A 13,846-nucleotide genomic window follows, 5' to 3' on the forward strand; every position below is an offset into this window, starting at 1 on the left:
CAGGGGTTAAATCAACAAAGAGTTGGAGGGGGAAATAATGCACTCCACTCCCTGCGGTGCCCACCTCTCCCTGAACAACTCCAGGGTGTTGGTGGAGACCGCGTGCTCCTTCTCCAGGGACACCCGGGCTCTAACGTAACACTCCCGTTTATATCTGTCAGCCAGGGCTCCCTAATTGGACCAGGTTATCAGCCCCAATCAAGGAACTCCTATTCTATGAGGTCCACCTGGCTGACCTCATTACAATTACTACACACACTACTATGACATCAAGTTATTTGAGTTAATCATCAATTCTTACATCTTCAACTACAACAACTGACAAAAGCAAGGTACAACTACACCCAAGCCATGGTCTGACGCTGTTATTATAGTGACATATTGGAGAAAGATAATAAAAAGTGGAGCTTAATGTAAATCTTCCATAATCTTTATAACTGAATCTTTAATTCAGTATGAGAGCATATCCTAATCATGCATCAAAATACTTTTTAAGGATCATGTGGAATACATTTTTCAACACCTATTTTTGACACTCTCATAGAGTCATAGAGGTGTACAGCATGGAAACAAACCCTTTGGTCCAACCCATCTATGCCGACCAGATATCCGAACCCAATCTAGTCCCACCTGCCAGCACCTGGCCCATATCCCTCCAAACCCTTCCTATTCATATACCCATCCAAATGCCTCTTAAATGTTGCAATTGGACCAGCCTCCACCACATCCTTTGGCAGCTCATTCCATACACGTACCACCCTCTGTGTGAAAAAGTTGCCCCTGAGGTCTCTTTTATATCTTTCCTCTCTCACCCTAAACCTATGCCCTCTAGTTCTGGACTCCCCGACCCCAGGGAAAAGATTTTGTTTATTTATCCTATCCATGCCCCTCATAATTTTGTAAACATCTATAAGGTCACCCCTCAGCCTCCGACGCTCCAGGGAAAACAGCCCCAGCCTGTTCAGCCTCTCCCTATAGCTCAGATCCTCCAAATCTGGCAACATTCTTGTAAATCTTTTCTGAACCCTTTCAAGTTTCACAGCATCTTTCCGATAGGAAGGAGACCAGAATTGCACGCAATATTCCAACAGTGGCCTAACCAATGTCCTGTACAGCCGCAACATGATCTGTACTCAATACTCTGACCAATAAAGGAAAGCATACCAAATGCCTTCTTCACTATCCTATCTACCTGTGACTCCACTTTCAAGGAGTTATGAACCTGCACTCCAAGGTCTCTTTGTTTAATAACACTCCCTAGGACCTTACCATTAAGTGTATAAGTCCTGCTAAGAATTGCTTTCCCAAAATGCAGCACCGCACATTTATCTGAATTAAACTCCATCTGCCACTTCTCAGCCCATTGGCCATCTGGTCCAGATTCTGTTGTAATCTGAGGTAACCTTTTTCGCTGTCCACTACACTTCTAATTTTGGTGTCATCTGCAAACTTACTAACTGTACCTCTTATGCTCGCATCCAAATCATTTATGTAAATGACAAAAAGTAGAGGGCCCAGCATCCATCCTTGTGGCACTCCACTGGTCACAGGCCTCCAGTCTGAAAAACAACCCTCCACCACCACCCTCTGTCTTCTACCTTTGAGCCAGTTCTGTATCCAAATGGCTAGTTCTCCCTGTATTCCATGAGATCTAATCTTGCTAATCAGTCTCCCGTGGGGAACCTTGTCGAACGCCTTACTGAAGTCCATATAGATCACATCTACTGCTCTGCCCTCATCAATCTTCTTTGTTACTTCTTCAAAAAACTCAATCAAGTTTGTGAGACATGATTTCCCACGAACAAAGCCATGTTGACTATCCCGAATCAGTCTTTGCCTTTCCAAATACATGTACATCCTGTCCCTCAGGATTCCCTCCAACAACTTGCCCACCACCGAGGTCAGGCTCACCGGTCTATAGTTCCCTGGCTTGTCTTTACCGCCCTTCTTAAACAGTGGCACCACATTTGCCAATGTCCAGTCTCCGGCACTTCACCTGTGACTATCGATGATACAAATATCTCTGCAAGAGGCCCAGCAATCACCTCTCTAGCTTCCCACAGAGTTCTCAGGTACACCTGTTCAGGTCCTGGGGATTTATCCACCTTTAACCGTTTCAAGACATCCAGCACGTCCTCCTCTGTAATCTGGACATTTTGCAAGATGTCACCATTTATTTCCCTACGGTCTATGTCTTCCATATCCTTTTCCACAGTAAATACTGATGCAAAGTGTTAATTTAGTATCTCCCCCATTTTCTGTGGCTCCACACAAAGGCCGCCTTGCTGATCTTTGAGGGGGCCTATTCCCTCCCTAGTTACCCTTTTGTCCTTAACATATTTGTAAAAACCCTTTGGATTCTCCTTAATTCTATTTGCCAAAGCTATCTCATGTCCCCATTTTGCCCTCCTGATTTCCCTCTTAAGTGTACTCCTACGTCCTTTATACTCTTCTAAGGAGTCACTCGATCTATCCTGTCTATACCTGACATATGCTTCCTTCTTTTTCTTAACCAAACCCTCAATTTCTTTAGTCATCCAGCATTCCCTATACCTACCAGCGTTCCCTTACACCCTGACAGGAATATACTTTCTCTGGATTCTTGTTAACTCATTTCTGAAGGATTCCCATTTTCCAGCCGTCCCTTTACCTGCGAACATCTGCCTCCAATCAGCATTCAAAAGTTCTTGCCTAATACCGTCAAAATTGGCCTTTCTCCAATTTAGAACTTCAACTTTTAGATCTGGTCTATCCTTCTCCATCACTATTTTAAAACGAATAGGATTATGGTCACTGGCCCCAAAGTGCTTCCCACTGACACCTCAGTCACCTGCCCTGCCTTATTTCCCAAGAGTAGGTCAAGTTTTGCACCTTCTCTAGTAGGTACATCCACATACTGAATCAGAAAATTGTCTTGTACACACTCAACAAATTCCTCTCCATCTAAACCTTTAACACTATGGCAGTCCCAGTCGATGTTTGGAAAGTTAAACTCCCATACCATAATTACCCTATTATTCTTACAGATAGCTGAGATCTCCTTACAAGTTTGTATCTCAATTTTCCTCTGACTATCGGGGGGTCTATAATACAATAATCCCAATCAGGTGATCATCCCTTTCTTATTTCTCAGTTCCACCCAAATAACATCCCTGGATGTATTTCCAAGAATATCCTCTCTCAGCACAGCTGTAATGCTATCCCTTATCAAAAATGCCACTCCCCCTCCTCTCTTGCCTCCCTTTCTAACCTTTCTATAGCATTTGTATCCTGGAACATTAAGCTGCCAGTCCTGCCCATCCCTGAGCCATGTTTCTATCTAGCAAGAAGAACTAAGGAAAATTTAACAATGCCTTTCGTAAATTTGAATGAAAGTTTGGAGCAATGTGTCCACATCTGTTTTGATTGAAATGTGATCACCATTCCCTTTGCTTTAAAAGTTGATGCTTTCCAGATGCCTTGCCATGAAGTATTCTACTCTTTGCTTGGGTGCACCGAATTCTGGTTGGTGAACTCGGGGTTAACTGACAGATGGCTTCAATTGTATGTCAATACTGTCAGAGAGTACAACACCATTTGGAATAGCAGATTACTGCCAGATGCATCAGAACTTTATATTCATTTTCGAATGGGCCACATAGTTATTTTGAATCACATGACAGCCTGGAATTAGCTTCTTTGGGGCAATGAGAGTCTTTCACAATCATCATGAAGTTAGTGCACCATTAATAATCCTATTATGCCTCATAGAATAAGAAGTAATTTTTACAAAAATGCTTGCCATGACAAAAAAAGGCATAAAAGTGAGATTTCTGTTGTGTCCTGGATTGCACTCTGTGTGGACCACATTGGCACAATTTCTGAATGACTGTTCAGTCATTGACAGCAACTTCCGAATTCCTGTGTTTTTCTAATCATGTGCAGACTCCCAAAGCTGCTGTCAGTTTCTGTGTAATAATGGTCTGCACTAGGAGTTTTGTTGTCATTTACTCTCAAAACCCAGGCCTTGCAGTATCCGGATGTTAGGAGCAAACACTGCAATTCCTGTTTAGGGAGTTAGGTTAGCTAGGATGTCAGCTAAGAAAATATAAAGACATGGAATGAAATTGTTATTCTAGTTCAAAATTGTCAATCCCTATTGCTGCATGAAAATAAATGCTCTTGTTGAAGCACTGATATATTTTTCTTATGGTGTAAAATTATTTCAGAAAATCTGAAATGCACTGTCAGTTGAAAAATGCTGTTGCACTGTTCATATGTATCCTTGGAACCAGATTATCTCATCATGAGGTGAATTCTCTAATTGCAGACTAAATTGATGAAAATAATAAAAATATCAAGCAAGGTAAAAACGCGATTAGGTGTGAAATGCATTGCTTAAATTATTTTGCACAGTGGTGGTTGGTGTTTTCCTCAAAGCAGAAATAAATTTAAACGTATATTATTGGCAGCTTAGCAGGTGTGTAAATGGCTTTCGTGCAGAGGTAGAGCTTTCAAAATGTCATTGGATTTTACATTGGGAACTTGGGAACTTCCCCCTTCTGATAATGAGTCACTGGACTCAAAATGCTAACTCTGCTTTCTTCCCCACATACTGCCAGACCTGCTGAGTTTTGCCAGCAATTCCTGTTTCAGATTTTCAGTATCCACAGTTCATGATTCAAATCCACCTGTGGCAGCTGATATAATTTGAGATCAAATTAATAAATCTGGAATATAATACTACTCTTAATACATTGAAAATGACCATAGCTTGTTATAACAATGTATCTGATTCACTAATGTCCTTTAGGAAAGGCAATCTGCCATCCTAACCTGGTCTGGCCTCCATGTGGCTCCAGATCGATGGCAGTGGTGGTTGAATCTTAACTACCCTGACAAGCCACTCAGTACAAGGGCATCCACTGGCCTTGCCCTTGAGACCCATATCACATGAAAGAATGAAGACAGGAACGCAGTGACTGGCACAATTAGGACTGCACGTGTTTCTATGAAGAAGAGTAACCACTTTTGGAGTGAGATAAGTCCAGGATCTTTTGGTGGGAAAGGGTGTGACCCAAATGATTCCCACGTTTTCAAAACTGCGGCTTTAAAAACTGCCTCTGTGCTAATTTCAGCTTACCACTGCCCAATGTTTCCTGGCGGTGGAGGTGAACTCAGGCCAGTCCAATGTGCTGGATTTCCCCACCTCCTTCCCCACAATGGTCTGGTTTTCAGCAGAGCCATGTAAAATATCTGAGCCTACTGCTTCTGTGCCCATCCTTACCTGTACCCCATAATACAGGATGTGGGCACAGCACCCACCAGCCTGCCTGCCCTTAGGCTTGTTGAAAGGAAGGCAAAACACCTCATGTATTTTGCATTGCCCCCTCCCACAAACACTCTTGGTGAGTGAGAAAAAAATTCCAGCCACTAGATGGGGCTTTGCTTCTGTAGTATCTGCTGAAAATACATCATGGCTGCACTTCTGTCATCTATTGTTAGCCAGCCCTGTACCTGTCACATTTTTCTGGGTCATGTTAATTTTGATATTCAAGAGTATGCTTCCAAAACTATTTGTGACTTCTACTGGGATCCCATCTGTGTTGGAGAAGACAATGTGGCTTGCTGCAGCATTTAACTTTGCTGCCATAGTTTAGAGATGTAGATGATGGAATGTGGTCTGGAAACACTGAGAACAGTGTTTGGGATTATGGTCAACTTAGACTGATTGGACCGAAGAGTCAGTTTCTGTGATGTATGACTCTATGATTCTATAACAAAGGAAACATGAGTGAGGGTGCAGATTCAGGGTGCTGAGTTTTGAGTTTTTTGAATTCTCTGTAGAGATTTTATTCTTCAATGTACGACACAGAAAGCAACAGGCATTTAGCATGAGGGAATTATGTCAACCAAATGTACAATAAAAGTGCTATAATAAGGTGAATACCATTTCTGTCAATGATGCGTAGTTTCTGTGCTAGAAATTCAAAGAGCTGACCAAATTAAGCCAGGAGAAAATAAAGCAGTGATACCTTCTAACAGTGCAACATAATGATTTTCTTGTGACTGCTAAAAAGTATCTTCTGGGCATGCAGGTATCAACAGAAAAAACACAATTAGCATATCCCTTTACTTGCAAATATTCCTTCCTGGACAGCCAATGAAGCGAACAGCAGAATATGAATTTATTGATCTCTGAATCCTTCAATAAACTGTGTTTTCTCACATCTGGATTACATTCTACAAGTTGAAAACCAAGGCATTTGCTAGCATGGTCTGCTGTCATCATCGTTTGCTGGTGCTGGGGGCAGAGGATATCCAGCCCACACACCACCCCATCCTGCAGGCCCTCCACATTTCAAACGGATTGCTTTTGACCAATTGTAGAAACAAAACATAAATTGTGATCTTAGAACTCCATAACGTAAAATCTGCCCCTTCTTAAATTCTGCTATTCACAAACAAAAACACAGAGAGACAGACTTTCAATGTTTTTGTTTTGCAGGCTGAGATTCAAAAGAGATTTGCCAGCTCCTTATGCAGTGCCTCAGGATCGAGAAGGATTCGCTTCCACTCCAATTTGCTGAGTTCCGAAAATTCAAAGCTCAGGATCTGCTATTGCACCCTCACTCATGCTTTCTTTGTTTTAGAATCATAGAGTCATACAGCACAGAAAGTGACACTTTGGTCCAACCAGTCGATGCTGACTAATAGTGTATGAACTAGTGGGAGAATTGCTTGATAATACGTTTGATTAGCTCCTGACCAGGTGACCATAGCTGCTGTGGAGCCAATGCAGCAGAGACTGCTGAGGCAACTGCTTTACCTGGAATCAATCATAATGAGGAAGTCCCAGGAGAACAGCAGAAGCATTTTAGGGACATCCTCACAGTATTCATGAAGAGGTCGAAGAAACTATCAACTCCTGCCCATTGTTGGCCGGTGACCAATGAAATGGAGAAGTTCATTCCAGAAGAGACCAAATGTATTAAGTGTTGAGAAGACTCAGAGATGAAGTCAATGCATTGGACAGAGAGAGAGAGAGAGATCACAAACCTTCAAAAAACTCAACCTCATACTCTTCAAACACCAACTGCACACACCCGGCAGGTATGTCACATATTTGACTTGGCTATTTCAGAACTCAACAAACTGGAGTAGAAGCAAAACCTTCCCAATTCTGACGGACTGCATAAGGAGCTGGCAAATCTCTTTTGAGTCTCAGGTGTCCTGAGGTAAGGGTCACCTCAGTGACCCCTGTTAAACAGCATCAGAAAACTATTCCAAACCTTCTTCCACTGAAGAGAAATAGCAATCAAATAACATTCAATTTCAAGCACTAAGTGGAGGCTTAGCAATAAATGACTACAGGATGTGTTAATATTTCTGTTTGATTAAAGAACTATCAGTAAAGACCTTATTCATTCACATTGCTTTTGGCAATGGTCAGTGCTAAAATACCTGGCTCTTCCAAAAGCCATTTCCCCCACCTCTGAGGACAGGGCTACTGAGGCCTCTGAGGAAGAATCATCAAGGCTACCTCCTGGAATCCCCACCAAATTAAATATAGCCACTTCGGGGGAATGCTAGTGGGAGAGGGTGTTGGCATACAAGTTGGAGAGCACCTCACTGCAACAGCTCCACAGCTGGCGAGGGAAAAATTACCCCATGCTGCTGGCACTCAGAGGCCTGCCAGAGACGAGGCACTAGCTCAGCTCCATGCAGGAGATGACTCTGTGGTGTTAGAAATCAGGGACTTAGTCCACATGCAGAGGGAGGACCTGCAGCAGCCAGACAAATATCTGAGAAGCATTGGCCTTTATTACCCAGAAATGGCAGCAGTGTAATGAATCCTGCGACCATTCGGGGCTGCCACAGAGGGCCACGTCTAGCAGCCTCAGGTTTTGTTCAGTGGATGCACACCCCTACACTCCATCACCCCAGCCACTAGAGCTCAGGACCAAACTAACGGGGACAAGTGAGCAGGCATCCTTAAACCCCATCCCAGAGCCCTGTCTTCACAAGGACGGAGGGTGGTGTCAGGAGACACTCATCCAGAAGAGGAGCCACAAACAAAACTATCCCCCCCCCCGGCACCCCACAGCAATTTCCACTCAGGATAGTCCAGAGGTGCTGGTCCACCTTCACCCTGCCTGGACCCTCTGAGCCTTGGAACTTCAAGCCAAGGGAGTTCAATATGCCCCTGGCAAGAAGACCATGGGCATATGTGTCCTGTCCTCACACAAACACCTTGGGGTCACCCAGCAATGCCTTCAGGGTCAACAAGTAAACTAGGATCCTGCCACCCAATGGTGGAACATGGCATAGTATCTGAATACAAAGTGAGAGAGAGTGGAAGAAGGAAACCTACCAAGGGCACTTGGTTGGCATGGGTGCCAAGGGCCTGCATGTGACTGTCTGCTGATGTATAAATATTTGTGCTATACTTATATTGTACAGTGTCAGCCTAAAAAGCATTGTTACACCAACTGGCATCACTTCACAGCCACAGAGGAGTATGAGTTCCCTTTTTGGGGCTGTTACTCTGGTCCAATTAGGAAGCCCTGGCTGACAGATAAGAACTGAACTCTCAGACATCCTGTTCACTCTGAGAGCTGTCTCTGAGGGAGCTGGACCAGTGTCAAGGATTTTCCATGTGTAAACAAAGGGTGACTTGGTGATGGGATACCAGCCTCTATGGAATTACTTTAACATGCTTTTTCAGTCTCCTGATTTATTTTCTTCCCCACATTCTGATTACCGCCAGGAGACCTGTACAGATCTCCCAGCAGGGTCATTTTTCCTTCGCGGCTCCTCAACCCTACCCACACAGATTCTACACCCCTGACTCTATATCACTTGTCTTTTATTTAATTTCATTTCTTACTAAAAGGCAACCCTTTCCCTCTGCCCGTTTGCCTGTCCTTTCGATAGTACATGTATTCTCGGATATTTAGTTCCCAGCTCTGATCCCCTTGCGACCATGTGTCTGTGATACCCGCCAATTTCAATTTGCACTACAAGCTCACTAGTCTTGTTTCATATACTGCATGTATTTAAGAACAACATTCTCAATTCTGCAACATCTGGCATGTTATCTGCTGTGTCTGGAGTTAGACTCCTGACCATTTCCATACTCTCTGTCCTATTACTTGTTCTGGAAACTAACAGTTGCTGAGCCCCTGTGTTTCCCCACCCTCACTCTTTACCCTTTTCCATGCAAGTAATTCCCCATTATTAGTTTAAAGCCCTACCCACAGCCCTAGTTATGTGTTTCACCAGGTCTCTGGTCCCCGCATGATCCAGATGGAGCCCATCCCATTGGAACAGGTCCCTCCTTCCCCAGTACTACTGCGGATATCCCACGAATTCAAACCCATTTCTCCTACATCAGTCTTTCAGCCACATGTTTACCTCCTTAATCTTGTTGACTCTGTGCCAATTTGCTTGTGGCTCAGGTAGTAATCCAGTGATCGTTACTTTTTTGTTTCTGCTTTTTAACCCCAAGCTGCTCATATTCCCTCAGCGGAACCTCTTTCCTCTTTCCACTTATATCGTTGGTACCGACATGGACAATGACAACTGAATCTTTCCCTCCCACTCCATGTTCCTCTGCAGCCCAGGTAAGATAACCTGAACCTGGACACCAGGTAGACAGCACAGCCTTCAGGATTCTCAATCCTGGCCACAGGATTCCCCTGACTATGCTATCCCCCATTACAAGTACATTTCTCTTTCCTTCCTCTTCTTGAATAGTTCCTGCAGCACGATGCTATCGTTAGCTTGCTAGTCCTCCCTCCAGCCCATGTACATATCCACACAGGGAGTAGGAAACTCATACCTGTTAGACAAACTCAAGGGCTGATTCTCCTTCAGCACTACCTCCTGGATCTCTCTACCTGTCTCACTTGTAGTCATAATCTCCTGTCCCTGACCACTGACTGGATTTGTGGTAGTTAATCTAAGGACCTCTACTATTCTCTCTCGTCAGTCCTGAAACACAGCATCCAGGTAACTCTCTCCCTCCCTGGTGTGTCACAGTGTTTGAAGCTCAGACTCCGGCTCATCAACACTGAACCAGAGTTCCTCAAACAACAACACTTGCTATCGATGTGATAATGGGATCCACCAGTTCCCATGTCAAGCAGGTGTAACACATCGTTTGGCTCTGCAGCTATCCTATTTACTTAGTTCTTAGTTTGATTTTTAAAAAATTCCTACTGGTCTGTAAATATTCCCCCTAATTAACTTCAATCTGAAAATAAACTATAATAAGTAGTCAAGTTAGTAGCTATCACCAACCAATGAAACTATGTGTGATGTTGCTCTTTTGTGCTGGACCCTTGATCCTGGGCTTTACTTTATCTTGCTTAAAAAACCTTGCCAACTGTAAACCAAAAAGAAAGCAAGCAAAAAAGCATATCCTCCTCGCACTGAATTCCCACATTCCTGGATTGACTCTCTCTTTCCTGATCATGCACTTTCTTAAATAGAGCTGAGCAAAGTTAAGATTATTGAACTAGTCAATAGTGAGTTAACACCTATTAAGGCTCTATTCAGGCTGCAGGTGATTGATTGATATCTGTCCCACAGTCCCACCTTGTTCACATTTTCACTGGACTACTGAAGTTTAAATTTCTAAAATGGAGAAAAAAAGGAAAGATTTACCAGTTTTATTCTAATGTTGCCACCGATGTCCCCAAACTAGATACTGACTCAGGCTGTGTCTCACTCTGGATGAGATCTCTCCTTCCTGACTGTGTGAAGCTTATTGATGTTTGGTGTAAATGAACATATTCAGGGCAGACTCCTATCATATGGATGAGTTTTTTTGTTCAATTTTATGGATGTTTCAACATCACTCATGGATTCCTCAGAAATGATTCTCATCCCCATTTTTCAGAGCACAGTGTGTGAGTAGCTGGTTGAAATTTTGGTATGGCACTCACAGCCCCATTCCCAGCAATTCGTCATCAGCATGGTTTGGGAAAGCTTCAATGATAGCCAGACAGCAATCCTACTTCAAATATACTCACTGATCTTTCAGTGACTTCAATGAAATAAAAAAATAGGTTCCTTATTGAACAGTTAGTCAGTTTATTATCATCCATTTTATGAGGCGATTAGGCAAGAGTTAAGATGCATAGGATGAGAAAGGAAACTGCAGGGGATGGGTACAATTGAAATGTGGGTGCTTTTTGAAGGAACAGCTACTGTGTGTCCTTGATAAGAACGTACCTGTCAGATAGCAAGGAAGTGGTCGAGCGAGGGAGCCGTGGTTTACTAAGAAAGTTGAATCTCTTGTCAAGAGGAAGAAGAAGGCTTATGTTCGGATGAGACGTGAAGGCTCAGTTGGGGCGCTTGAGAGTTACAAGCTCACCAGGAAAGACCTAAAGAGAGAGCTAAGAAGAGCCAGGAGAGGCATGAGAAGTCTTTGGCATGTACGATCAGGGAAAACTCTAAAGCTTTCTATAAGTATATCAGGAATAAAAGAATGACAAGAGAATGATTAGAGACAATCAAGGATAGTAGTGGGAAGTTGTGCATGGAGTCCGAGGAGATGGGGAAGCATTAAATGAATATTTTTCATCGGTATTCACACAGGAAAAGACAATGTTTTCGAGGAGAATACTGAGATACAGACTACTAGACTAGATGGGAATGAGGTTGACAAGGAGGAGGTGTTAACAATTCTGGAAAATGTGAAAATAGATAAGTCCACTGGGCCGGATGAGATTTATCCTAGGGTTCTCTGGGAAGCTAGGGAAGCGATTGCAGAGCTTTTGTCTTTGATCTTTATGGCATCATTGTCTATAGGAATAGTGCCAAAAGATTGGAGGATAGCAAATGTTGTCCCCTTGTTCAAGAAGGGGAGTAGAGACAACTCTGATAAATATAGACCAATGAGCCTTATTTTGGTTGTGGGTAAAGTGTTGGAAAAGGTTATAAGCGATAGCATTTATAATAATCTAGAAAGGAATAATTTGATTAAGGATAGTCAACATGGTTTCCTGAAGGGTAGGTCATGCCTCACAAACCTTACTGAGTTCTTTGAGAAGGTGACCAAACAGATGAATGAGGATAAAGCGGTTGCTGTGGTGGGTATGGATTTCAGTAAGGCATTTGATATGTTTTCCCATGGTAGGCTATTGAACAAAATACAAAGGCATGGAATTGAGGATGATTTAGTGGTTTGGATTAGAAATTGGCTAGCTGAAAGAAGACAGAGGGTGGTGGTTGATGGGAAATGTTCATCCTGGAGTTCACTTACTAGTGGTGTACCGCAAGGATCTGTTTTGTGTCCACTGCTGTTTGTCATTTTATAACTGACCTGGATGAGGGCGTAGAAGGACGGATTAATAAATTTGCGGATGACTCTAAGGTCGGTGGATTTGTGGATAGTGTTGAAGGATGTTGCAGGTTGCAGAGCTGGGCTGAGAGGTGGCAAATGGAGTTTAATACAGAAAAATGTGAGGCAATTCACTTTGGAAGGAATAACAGGAATGTAGAGTACCGGCCTAATGGCAAGATTATTGGCAGTGTAGATGAACAGAGAGATCTCGCTGTCCATGTACAAAGATCCCTGAAAGTAGCCACACAGGTTGATAGGGTTGTTAAGAAGGCATACGGTGTGTTAGCCTTTATTGGTAGATGGACTGAGTTTCAGAGCCATGAGGTCATGTTGCAGTTGTACAAAACTCTGGTATGGCCGCACTTGGAGTATTGCATATAGTTCTGGTCACTGCATTATAGGAAGGATGTGGAAGCTTTGGAAAGAATTCAGAGGTGATGTTGCCTGGTATGGAGGGAAGGTCTTATGAGGAAAGGCTGAGGGACTTGAGGCTGTTTTCATTAGAGAGAAGGTTGAGGGATGACTTAATTGAGACATGTAAGATATTTAGAGGGTTAGATAGGGTGGACAGTGAGAGCCTTTTTCCTCGGATGGCGATGGCTAGCAAGAAGGGACATAGCTTTAAATTGAGGGGTGATAGATATAGGTCAGATATCAGAGGTAGTTTCTTTACTCAGAGAGCAGTAGGGGCATGGACCGCCCTGCCTTCAACAGTAGTAGACTCACCAACTTTAAATACATTTAAATGATCATTGGATAAACATGGATCAAATTGGAATAGTGTAGGATTGGTAGGCTTCAGATTGGTTCTACAGATCACCTCAACATCGAGAGCTGAAGGGCTTGTACTGCGTTGTAATGTTCTTTGTTCTATATTCTACGTTTTGCACGCATGCCAAAGTGAGATTTCACTGGCAAGGAATCAGAGTTGAATAATTAAACCCTTCACACTATTATATTTAGATCACAAATAGTGCAATATGCCATTGGCCCCACTAAAGCTATGATGAAAACAAACAAATATGCGAACCAACCAGTACAAAATGCACATATTCTCCTGAACTCCTCCAACAGTAATCATATAGTATTGTGAACAATTATGTATCTGAGAGTGTGAGGTATGAATCTTATTTTATCAATAAGAAAACAGAAGCAAGTGTAAGCATAGCAGGTTTCACTGATGAGCAAAACTTTAATTCAGCTTGCAGTCGCTGTTTCAAAATAATAAGTTTGTTGTGGTGCTCAAGCATATGGAAGGATCAAGCCTCAGTATAATATCCAGGGTGAACCAACAGCTGATCAGGCTGCTACAGGCTGTACACTCACCTCACTTAGATCATGTCTGGTGGAAGCCCTGAGCCATTGTCTTTAAGGGGTGAGTGCACTTTTTAAAGGGAGGTTATGTTTATGTACTTGTAGTTTACTTGTAATTACAAATGTACTGAAGCTTTGAAATTACTGTAAGGAGGAAAAGGTAACCCCAGATTTTCTGATGCATAACTGGAGGTGAAG

The sequence above is a fragment of the Chiloscyllium plagiosum genome, unplaced genomic scaffold, assembly GCF_037043375.1.
Source record: "Chiloscyllium plagiosum isolate Xiang-an unplaced genomic scaffold, Cpla_swu_hap1 HiC_scaffold_16, whole genome shotgun sequence".
Taxonomy (NCBI): domain Eukaryota; kingdom Metazoa; phylum Chordata; class Chondrichthyes; order Orectolobiformes; family Hemiscylliidae; genus Chiloscyllium; species Chiloscyllium plagiosum.